General features: G+C 38.2%; 1 non-coding gene across 1 annotated transcript; it reads left to right on the top strand.

The window, feature by feature from the left end:
- Positions 1–12,268: 12,268 nt before the first annotated feature.
- LOC136468190 (small nucleolar RNA R71) lies at positions 12,269–12,376 on the top strand. Its single transcript, XR_010761725.1, has one exon. It is a non-coding gene; the product is annotated as a small nucleolar RNA R71 (small nucleolar RNA).
- The last annotated feature ends 235 nt before the right edge of the window (positions 12,377–12,611 follow it).

Raw genomic sequence — 12,611 nt, forward strand, 5'->3', positions numbered from 1 at the left:
TATGGAACTCATATCAGTTTCAAGGAAGGAACTCCTATCGGTCTAAAAATAAAATAACTGAAAGATAACTCAGATGTTGGAATGGTCTACTTGTCTATTCAGTTTAGTAACATTGCTAGTGTTTAGTCTGGCCATTGACCAAGTTCAATGGTCCTTCAATTTAGTTCTGTTGTTGCTTCTATTCTTATTTATTTTTTCAGCCATTGCCATTGTCATGACTAGAGTTGCTTCTTTTTGTCAGAGGCATGTAATTGGTTGTTTTACATGTGGATTTGTGTCCCTCATTTCCCTACTCCCCCTCAGCCTCCCATGGCTGCAGTGGCCGATCCAGAAAATTAGCAGTGGGTTAGCACTGATAAAAGTTAGTTTTGGACTACAATATTAAACCTTAAGTCCTTAAGTGAAGGCAATTTTGCCTAATGACCATCGACATATTTCTAATCAAATCAGGAGCCCAGTGCAATTGCTAATATAAATCAGTCACTACATTCTTTCAGACAAGGCACAAATCTGGATCAATTTGTTTTGCTTGAGCACCACAACTTAAGCATGCTTGGCTGCACCTTACTATGCATTGGTAATTTTAGCAGAACAATGAAGCAAGACATGAAATATTGTTAAAAGTCTTCTACCTCTGAATTTTGTTGTTTCCTATGACAGATAATCCACATAACTGAACAAATGCAGCTCACATGGCAAACACATTTTATTTTCATTCGCATACCTAATCTGTAAACTTTTTAGGTTGATTGTTATTTCCGATTTGGAAGGCGAATATGAAATAGAAAGGAAGTGCAAAGACCAACTGTTTGGATCGGCATCAACAAAAAAGAAGGCTAGTCCAACTTAGTATTGTTTGGATCATGTAACCCTTTCAAATGTTTTCAGCACACATTGCCTAAAATTTTTAGCACTCCAAATTAGCCATGTGTATCAAATGTTTTCTGCACTCTACATTACCCATGTCTATCAACCGTTTTTAGGTTGTGACCACCAATCCTTCTGATTCTAAAGGCAAAGCTAACAAAGAAACGAAGGGCAAGGACCAAATCATTGGCATCAGCTAAGAAGAAGGTTAGTGCAACCTACGGTTGTTTGGCTACCTTGGCTAGTTCTGCTCTGAGGCATTTAACGTTACTAACTGAAATTTTGTTGGCTGGTGTAGAAAGTCACCAAGCCCCTAAGCAAAAGGGTTGAACAACTTAGATCGCACATGGATGATCTCCGAGAGGAGATTGAGAACTAGACCTGAAGCTTGAAGACATGGGGGAGGACATAAACTTGACTATGAAAGAGTTCATGGTGGCCGTTGCTGACAGGTTTGAGGACATGGAGAAATGATCAAGCCCCAGAATAACTAAATTCCCAGTAGGTTAACCAGGTCCTAGCTGGTTCTTATGCAGGTTATCATGTAGGCACTTTGGCAACATCAAAGTATGGACATCTATACTGTAAATGCAGTACATGTATCTATGTATTATGTACATTTATATCTATCTATGAGGACCTAGCTGGTACTTACATCTATCTGTATATTCAAGTTCATGTTATCAGCTATATAGCCTGATTATTACTGGATCAAGATATACTGATGACATTATATAAGAACTTGTTATTCTTATTGTGAATGATTAAAAACTAATACCAGAAAAAATGTGAAAAATTGGAAATAAATGTAAATATCTTGTTACTGTTTGATAATAGTTAAGCACATCTGTGGCATAAACACAACAAAGCTAATCTTCTATTAAACTTGTGTCACACTGATCAGCAAGATGAGATCGACACAAATAGAGTAGCATTTCTCTAGTTTTAAATTAGAATTTATAAGGTAAATGCAACATGTGAAGACTGTGGATGTGGGCAAGCACTATGAATGCAAAATAGTGTCAATGGATGAGGCGTTGCTTTGTCCATAACAATATTGCGCAGCTCATGAACCATGCCTTAAATCAAACAAAAATTTGCGTAGCTCATGAACCAAGATATACTTGTTGTATGGGCCAAGAGCTGATCATGTCCCAATGCTGCTAAAGCCTGGTGCCGCCAGGTGTTGCGCTAGGTTGGCCGGGCCGCCACCTTCTGCGTGTGCTGTGATTTTTTCTTGTTTTTTTATTTACTAGCTTTTAACTTTAGGATGGTAGGCTGGTCTGACCCCTTTGTTTTTGGCTCAGATGCATGATAAGTAATGCCTATGGACAAATTTTTATGGCAATATCACTCTTCTTGCAACGACATATACTCAATATAGCCACATGTAAAGTTGATGGCAATAGAACCTCAACAGATGCATCGAATGCCTTTTTGGTTGCAATATAATAAGATCTTTTGCAACATAGGGCAAGCTAAGGCAACAAAGTTTCATCGTGGCTATTTCGCAACTACTTGCAACTAATCGTTTTTTGGATGCAATATAGATCTGATCTACCACTACGCAGGTCAAAATTAAGACAACGTAATTACTTTATTATCATATGTGCAACTACTTGCAACCAACTTTACAGTGGTGGCAACGACACCTAGCTATCACAACGCAACATCAATGTTATCACAACTCAACACTAGCTATGGTAATAGGCACCCATACCCACAACCACCTTTTCCACCACGGCATTAGTGCCTACCTCTTGCAACGGAGTTTATGACTAATGCAACACACAATTTTGGTGGCCATAAGGCCCATATATTGCTACCAATTATGATGTTTGTTGCCATAGAACCAAACATTGCAACCAAATGTGTGGTGTTGCGAAAACAAGTGGTGGTATAAGGGTCAAATCCTTGTAGTGTGCATGCAGTCCCCATCTCGTTGACTATCTTTTGTAGAATGTTCTTGATTTCTTTATTTGATATTTCTGGTTGGCCACTTGTCTAAGGGTGATATGGAGTAGTGACATTGTGAAGATCCCATGCTTTGACAAGTAGTTGTGAAAGTTCTTGTCAGTGAAGTGAGTGCCTCCATCACTAATCACCATTCTCGGAACTCCGAATCTTGGAAATATTGTCTCTTCAAACATCTTCTTGGAGTTCCTTGCATCAGCAGCTCTGCATGGCATGGCTTCAACCCACTTGGAAACATAGTCAACTACCACCAAGATGTACTCACAATTCTTTGACTTTGGGAATGGTCCTATGTAGTCGATTCCCCAGACATCGAAGAGTTCAATCTAGAGATTGTTGGTGAGTGGCATGGCATCTCTTGAATTGATATTCCCGTGCCTTTGACAAGCTCCACATCTCCAGATGAAGTCCTTCGTGTCTTCATACATGGTTGGCCAAAAAATCCACTTTGCCAGATCTTTGAATGAGTATGGAATGCACCATAATGTCCTCCATATGGTGATGAGTGGCATTGCTTAATGATCTTCATACCTTCTTCTGTCGGTACACACCTTCTGAGTAGGCCATCAGAGCAGACTCTGAAGAGGTACGGTTCATCCCAAATGTGGAGACGACTTTCATAGATTAGCTTCCTTTTGTTCTCCCCTGGCGGTACATAACCACGGGTCGGATTTTGTGATCTTGAAGAGCATGTCATCCCATAGCAAATCATTGATGGGTAGTTCCTACACATTATCAAACTGCATTCCGAACAAATGATCGGTAATAGAATTTTCTACTCCCTTTTTATCTTTTATTTCTAAGTCAAATTCTTGGAGTAACAAAATCTATCTTATTAATCTGGGTTTAGCATCTTTCTTAGTGAGCAGATATTTGAAAGCAGCATGATCCATATAAACAATCACCTTAGCTCCTACTAAGTAAGATCTAAATTTATCAATAGCAAAAACAATAGCCAGGAGTTCTTTTTCAGTTATTGCATAATTAAGTTGAGGTCCTGTCAGAGTTTTGCTAGAATAAGCAATTGCATGATGCTTTTTATCTTTAGTTTGTCCCAAAACTGCCCCCACAACATAATCACTAGCATCATGCATAATTTCAAAAGGTAGTGACCAATCAGGGGGTTGCATGATTGGTGCAGAGATGAGTGTTTTTTTAAAGAATGTTAAAAGATTTCAAATATGCATCATCAAATTCAAAGGGAACATCCTTAGCCAAATGATTTGTAAGTGGTCTAGCAATATGTGAAAAATCTTTTATAAAGCGGTGATAAAAACTAGCATGACCAAGGAAATTGCGAATCCCTCTAATATTTATGGGAGGAGGTAAATGTTCAATTACTTCATTTTTAGCTCTATCTACCTCAATCCCTCGTTCGGACACCAAATGCCCAAGCACTATTCATTCTCTAACCATGAAATGATATTTTTCCCAATTAAGGACTAAGTGCTTTTCTTCACATCTTTGCAAAACCTTGTCTAAATTTTCAAGACAATCATCAAAAGTTTTTCCATAAATAGAAAAGTCATCCATGAAAACTTCCATGATTTCTTTAATCATATCAGAAAATATAGACATCATGCATCTTTGAAAAGAAGCTTGAGCATTACATAATCCAAAAGATATTCTACAGTAAGCATAGGTTCCATATTGAAAATGTAAAGGTGGTTTGCTAGTCACTCCAACATTTCATCAATGAAGGGCAACATAAAGTGATCTTTCTTAGTTGCCTTGTTAAGTTTTTGGTAATCTATGCACATCCGCCATCCAATGACGGTTCTTTGGGGGATTAATTCTTTCTTTTTATTTTTAACAAAAGTCATGCCTCCCTTTTTAGGCACAACTTGAATAGGGCTAATCCACTCACTATACGACATAGGATAGATGATCCCGGCATGCAAGAGTTTCAAAATCTCTTTCTTAACAACCTCTCTCATCACATTGTTAAGCCTATGCTAGGGCTCTCTAGAAGGTATAGAGTTAGGATTTGTAGGGATGTGTTGGGTGCAAAGAGCAGGGCTAATTCTTTTAAGGTCTTGGAGCAAGTAGCCAAAAGTAGAGCAATGCTTTTCTAAGACAGTTAGCAAGCGTAGCGATTCTTCTTAAAAGAGTTTATCACTTATGATCATAGGGGAATCTTGATCATTATTGAGAAAAGGATATCTAAGACCAGAAGGTAGGGGTTTAAGCTCAATGGTCAGCTTAGGTGGTTCTATAAATTCATCTAGAGGTTTAGATTCTGTAGGATTTTCTTCTTCTCCCTCGATGAAGAACTAACCATCATCCTCGAGGTTGGGTTCAATCAAATTATCAAGAGATGCAACCTTAACCTCTTCCATTGGGACTTCTTTGGTAATTGGTTCAGTCTCAGCATTTAGACAATGAGTATTGGGTATAGAAAGCTTAAAGTTTTCCCAAGTCTTATATTCAACTTCCCCGTTTGTCTTTCTTGGATAAGTCTTTCAATTGGTTGTCCTATCAATAGGTCAAACTCCATAATATCAAAGATATAGAAGCTCAAATGAACTTTGGTTCCTTTTACCTAGATAGGGAGGACATACAAAATTCTGAAACTTGGGGGAATGTGTCCTAAAAGACTTTTCAATAACTTTGTTGTTGGGGTCAATGGCATGTGTTTCAATAAATCATGAGTAAAAGATGCAGTCATGATATTAACACCCACAACAGGATTGTAAAGAGCATCGAAAGGATCTTTATTAGTTTGGCAATGAATTAATATAGAAGGTGAATCTAAACAAATGACATTAGAGGAAAGCTCTGATTCTTCTAACCATTCATTGCTTATAATAGACACTAGCTCTTTCATAGTCTTTTTAAGGAAAGCTTCCTTAGAAGGGTCTAAAGGTTCTTCATTGGATGATGATTTCCTAGACTTCTGGGGTCTCCTCATGGTATGGTAATTCAAGGTATTTCTATATTCATCGAAAAGGTCATCCTCGAATTCAAGCATGAAGTCCAAAATTGGAGTTTCCTCCTTTTTCTGGTGGTTCAGGATGAGATAGCTAAACTTGGTGATGGGTCTTGTAAAGATTTGGGTTTAGCTATCTAGGATTCTTCCTCTAATGGCTTCTCTTCTACTTCTTTGGGGATATTCTCTAAGATTTTTGTAAGAATGCTTCTCCCCACATTGGCGGAGACATGCAAGAACCTAAGGCAGTATTAAGAAGCTTTGAGGTTTTCCTATCAAGACCCATACAGAAGTGTTGAAGAAGAATAGGATCTTTAATGGCAAGGTTAGGGCCAGTATTAATGAGAGTATTAAAGCATTCCCAAGCCATGCCTAGAGATTCTTTTTTCTTTTATTTAAAAGATAGAGCCTCTAAACGAAGTCTAACTACCCTAGAGATGGGAAAGAATTGCAAGCAAAAGCTAAAACATAGGGCTTCCCAATCTCCTTGTCTACTTCCTATGGTGAGATTGTACCAACATTTAGCTTTTCCCGTTAAAGAGAAAGAAAAAGCTTCCATCGTAAGGTTTTGTCCGCCATGCCCGTAATGCCTAGGCATGCACAGGTCTGCCCAAACTCATTTAGGTGGGAATAGGAGTTTTCATCATCTTTGCCTAAAAAGGTTTGATCCTGAACCTTGTTGATTAAACACGGGCACAGCTCATAGCCAAGTGTTAGGATAGGCTTTGAAGATCTTTTGGTTGTAGGCTTGCGCTCATGGGTGCACCATATTGGTAGACAGGGGTGAATTCTAGATCCATAGTAAAAAGGAAAATAGAAGATAAAAGATAAAAGAATAATGATACAAGGATAAGCTAGGTTCGAAGTTAACTCAGCAACTGTTTCCTCGGCAACGGCGCTAGAAATGCTTGTTGGTATAAATTAATGCACACAGAATAATCCGCAAGCGCACGGATAATATACCAATGTAGCACTTCACCGGGAGTACCCAATTTTATATCGAACTCAAGAAAACGTGAGTGAGAATAACCAAATCTAATTTAACCTGACTTCACATTCAAGGCTAGATAATAGGAGTGTAGAGGAGACTGCTAAAGTCTTCTAGTTCTTCATGGAGTGTCTTCTAGTTCTGCTTAGGTGGAGAGACTCCTAGAGTCTTCTAGAGTCTTCCCACACTGTTATGCGGTGGAATTCCTTGGCCATTTTCTGATTAAATCCTGCTGAAAACATAGATTCACCAAAACTCATGGAATTTGTCAGTTTAAACCCTGATGTCTACATTGGTGATTTTTTAGCCATTTATACAAGTTATATTGATGGTTTTTGATGAATGTTAACTACCATCAATAGGGGAGAAGCACTCCCGTGTATCTAGGAAAATATTCTTTCCCCTTTTTGTTTTAATTTTAGTTTCTTTTTAATAGTTAAAAATGATGAATGAAAAACAAAATAAAAATTTATCTTTACATTAGTCATCTATAGTAATAATGTGTGATCTAGAAAACTTGAAAACAAAATAATAAAGTGTGTCTAGTTTGCTTTAATTTGTTTTAAGAGTTGAATAAAATAAAGATAATTCAGAATAATCTCTTAAAATAGAAATGATGAATAGTTGCTCTGTTGTAATTTCTTTCAAGTACCTAGTTTTCAGCATTGAATTCTCCCAAGTTTTGGAAATGATTGTTTTGATATAAGGATTTACTCTGAACTTGAAACTCGTGGGTAGCATATGCTTGATCTAAGTCTAGGTGATTGACGGATATGATATGAGATGGTCTGAGCTGTTGTTTATCTTGTTCCAAGTGACACTAAAGTTCTAGAGATTTATCTTTTGAAAAACACAAAAATACTATATGATGAGTTCCTGTATGACAAAGCTTGAATTCCCACCACAGCCATACATGTTATTTTGGCTAGAAAAACTTCCACATATATGATGTTTTTTTTGCATTGAGTTTTGTCAAGCTTTGTTGACCCTTATGAGAGATTTGTCATGCTCTTAAAATCAAGATCACGTACACACCACCCACATATGCACTACTCCTACACTGGGGGTAGGCGTAAAAACATGCCTTCCATCTAGATTCACCCAAAAATGTTCTACTCCTACACTAGGAGTGAACCCAAAAACATGCTTGTTAGGTTTTCCATCCACCAAATAAATGCTCTAGGTTTTTATTGATATTTCTCTCAAAGTTTTGTTGCAGAAAAGAGACATGGGGCTATGCAAAAAGTTATTCAAAATTAAAAAGGAAAGAAAAGAAAAGAAAAAAAAGAGATTGAGAAAAAATGGACAAGTGTCTAAGATATCTAAAACAATGGGTACTTAGATGCCCGCCTGAAAAAAAGATGAATAAGATAGCCCCTGCTCTCTAGCAAATGTTTCCTAGTTTCAAAAGAGAGATATGTTTTCAAGGAGCAAAGTAGAATTAGGTTAGCCACCATTTATATCCACCATATATCCACACACATGCACATCGTGATTTAATTGTGTGACTCAACTCTCTTTGGATCCATTGTTTGACTTTACTTGTTTGACTTTACAATATATGCATTGCAAGTATGCTCTAGATTTCTCCCTACCTATGAACTCTACATATGCCTTAGTAGTAGGAAGAGAAAAGGCATAACATCTTTACTGCCTTAGTGAGGATCCACAAATACCACATATATTGAGAGACTTGAGAGTGTCATACAATAGAATCTCTAAGTTTTATTTTGAAAAGTTATAAAAACTCTAGAACAATGGTAAAACAAAGAACTTGAGACAGTGTTCTTGACTTGATCATTCTGTCTTTCAATTGCTCAAGACCCAAGTGAAGGTTAAGAAGCCCCATGGTTGAAGGTAATATGGGTAAGTTTGAAAGTCAGATCGGTTTATTCTAATCTGGAGGAGAATTTTTTATTGAACGCATGTGTACTTTTGAGGCATAAAAACATTGTAGCAACTCCTAATCCATTGCTGAGTTTAGCTTTGCTCAGGGATTGGCGAAGGTTAAGCTTGGGGGAGCTTGTTGATGGTCACTAACATCAATTATAAACCATCAACATAACCCGTATTTATACTTAATTCCATCACCAAACATAGGTATAAGGGTTTAAACTAATAAATTACCCGAGTTTTGGTGAATCTGTGTTTCAGTAGGGTTTATCTAGAAAACCATCAAGGGGGACCTATTCACCAAAGGAAATTATGGAATTTTGCCATGTAAACAGCGTGGGAAGATTCTAGAAGACTCCAGGAGGCTCTCCACCAAAGCAGACCCTGAGGGGCTACCATGTGGGGTTGGCCAGCCAGTGGGTCCCACTAGTCAGCCTCGGCTTCGAATGTCATTTCCCACCGCCATTAAGATCCAATCTTCACCATTTATTCAAGTCGGTTTGATCTAAGGGCTCAGGATTAAAGCTCTAGCCTATATATATCAGCTCCTACCCCCTCCCTAAGTAGATCCCTAAAACCCTAATTCATATCTTTAGGATCAGAACCAGATATCAAGAGAAGATTAGTCCTCCATAGGATCTAGTCTTGTAAATAATAGTGAGATCGAGAGTGAGGGAAGAGTTTGGAGGAGATGTCGGCTTATCAGTGCTCTCTCTACGGCTTGTACCTTGGTGGATCCAAGTTCTATTTGAGCTTGCCTCTGAGATTTCTTTGGTAATCAACTTGTAAGCTTCTTGTTTATATTATTCATCAGGTTCACAACTTTTTTGAGTGCTTTATTCTTTATCTAGGAAGAGTAAAGTAGTAATTGTAGTGTAAGCATGGTGCTTAGACTCTGGTTACTTATGGATGCATCCTGCATTTCGAATTAGTGGTAGCTCACGAGGGTGACTCTTATAGCCTCATTGAATCCTCTGTAGTCCACCTCCCGTTTGTAGGGCAAGTACGACGCGGTTACTACAGGAAGCATCCTCTGCTGGTGTCTTTCCTTAAGTAATGTCCCAAGTTGAATAGTCGAAGACATAGCTTACCCAAGTTAGAACTAGAGAACCTTAGTTTTCCTCTCTGTGCTCCTATTTATCTTAACCTTGTTGCTACCCCTAGTTAAGTTAGATCGTAGTTAGTCTCACACATTTCCCTATGGATATGATACTTGGAATACTTCCAGGTGAAAGCTACAACAGTATCTATGCGCTAGCAGATTTTATCTGTGCGCGTTAAATATACCAACACTTACCCTTTTCTCTTACTCCAATCTACTTCTACCAAGAGAATTTTCAACTATGAAATTGAGAACTAGAATTTTGAACTTGGGGGCTGGTTTTGTAGTGGAGATTGATGAGTGAAGCAGCCAGGAGGGTGGGTATTTATAGCTAGGAGAGCAGCAGGCCGGCTAGCCTAGTGGTGGGGCTGGCCGGCCCCCCATGGTGGCCAAATGGACTCATCCTCCTCCTGATATTTCTTTGATTCATTGTTAAGCGAGTTGAGTGCTCCTTTCGGTGGAAGTAGATCCTAGATGGCGTAGGGTGAAGTAGAGTGGAAATGGGGGAGATATGGAGTTGATAATGGAGGCTGAGTGGAGATGGAGGTGATGGGTAGTGGTTAAGTGGGTCCCATGTGTCTCCCATATTTCTACCATATACACATGTATATAAATGAAATAGGAAATATTTTACGAAACTATGAAATATAAGAAGATGAATTATGGTATTTTTAAATTTTTATGCCTTCATGGTAAATATTTCTCACAGGGGTTTTATGCTCCGTACAAATTATTCACATGGGGCTTGAATTTTTATAATGCCATGATGAGTATTTTTATTTTATTTTTCTAATGAGGTGTTAAAAAGTAAATATGCCAAAGAAAAATATAATGTGAAAAATGATTATAGATAACTACCGAGCTACCTTCTGGTGAGGGTTCGGTATTTTAAGTCCACCGAACCAGACTTCTCCGTTCAGGTTTATTCTTTAGGTGTGTCAGTAGGTCCTAGAGATGGAGACCCTGATACTTGCTTCTCACACCATTCCAAATTGGAGCATTGTTTTGGTATTGGCTTGAAGGCGGATTGCTCTTCCTTGCCATTGATATAGAATTTGATTTCTCTGGCTCCAACATCAATGTGCGCATTTGTAGTACTCAGGAAGGGCCTCCCAAGTATGAGAATCTATCTTCATGTCCTCCTGCATATCAAGTACTACAAAATCCATAGGAACAAATAAGTTTCATATTTTTATTGGGATATTCTCAGTGATTCCTACAGGGTAGCGGACCGATTGGTCGGCTAGATGTAAACACATCGATGTTGGTGTAAGTGTTGAGTAGTTGAGATTATCGAAGATCTTCTTGGGCATGACACTAATGCTTGCTCCAAGATCGCATAACACATTCTCAAAGTTTTGGCTTCCGATCGAACAATCGATAGTGGGACACCCTGAATCCTTCTTCTTGACAGGTGATGTATTTAGGATAGCCACACTACACTCATCCATCAACTTGATTACTTTAGTGGTGTGCAGTGGTCTCTTGTTATTGAGGATGTCTCTAAGGTACTTCGCATAGGTGGGAACCTATATGGCATCTAGTAGAGGAATATTGATATATAATTTTTGAATTACCTATACAAACTTACTAAACTGCTTATCCATTTTGGCTTTTCAATTTCTGCGTGGAAATGGTAGGAACGTAGTGTCATAAAAATCTTGTTGTAATTCTCGCTCTTGAGGTACAACTTCTTCAACTTCATCATTTCTCTTCTCCTCTTCCTGCATTACCACTTCTGTCTTACCTGTCCTTGTCGGATACAGCTGATCACGAGTAGATTTGCCACCTCTTGTGCTTATAGCAGTTGACCTTTTCAAGATTAGTAGCAAAAGGCAGAGTAACGACCAACTAGGCTAATTTTGATTCTATCTTTTTATTATAGCTAAGTTGGTCTTTTATGGCAGAAGAAAAATTATCCATTTTAGTATTTATGTTTTCTAGGACCTTATCATTAAAAGCAAGCTTTTTAGAAATATTCCCATTAATCCTAGCTTGTTCTAAGATTAAGTTTCTTAAGGATGGTTGCATGGAATTAAAAGAATTATCATTGTTACCTAGGTACTTACCTTGGTAAGTTGTACCATTGTCCTGTTGTTGTTGATTCCATCATTATCTCTGTTGTTGTGAACCTAAATTGTTGCTAATGATGTTTGCATCCTCTTGATAGTTAGGGAATTCAACCCCAAATATTCTCCACATGTGTTTTGAGCATTGAAAGCATCTTGAATGGCCTGAAGATCTCTCTTGTAATTGGCTCACTATTTCAGCCAATTCAACAGTACGTCCATTTTGGTTGATAATGCACACACCTCTTCTGGTACTTCTTCACTCTTATTGCATGATTGGATGTTGTATGATGACCAGCCTTGATTAGAGGCTATCTTCTCCATATGAGTTTCAGATTTTCCAAGGGTGAGTGACATAAATGATCCTCCAAGCTGTGGTATCGAGTTGTTCACGAGCTTTCTGAGTTAATCCATGGTAGAAACTTTGTATGAGCAACCAATCTTCCATTCCATAGTGAGCACAATCTAAAATATATTCTTGGAAATGTTTCCATGCTTCTGGAATGGTCTCTCCCTTCTGCTATTGGAAGTTGGAAATCTTTCCTCTTGAGGCATTTGTCTTGCCCACTAGAAAGAACTTTTCTAGGAAGGCCTTTGAACTAGTTTGCCCATGTATTGATGTTGTCTTTATTGGTGTAGAACCATTGCTTCGCTCTTCCCAATAGTGAGAATGGGAACAAGTGAAGTAGTATGATGTCTTGAGGCAACGTCCTTGATGATGACTGTGCTACTAATTTCTAGAAAATTCTAGAGATGAGCACTAGCATCTTCATGTGCCTTTCCACTAAA

Source organism: Miscanthus floridulus, chromosome 7 (genome assembly GCF_019320115.1).
Source record: "Miscanthus floridulus cultivar M001 chromosome 7, ASM1932011v1, whole genome shotgun sequence".
NCBI classification, from domain to species: domain Eukaryota; kingdom Viridiplantae; phylum Streptophyta; class Magnoliopsida; order Poales; family Poaceae; genus Miscanthus; species Miscanthus floridulus.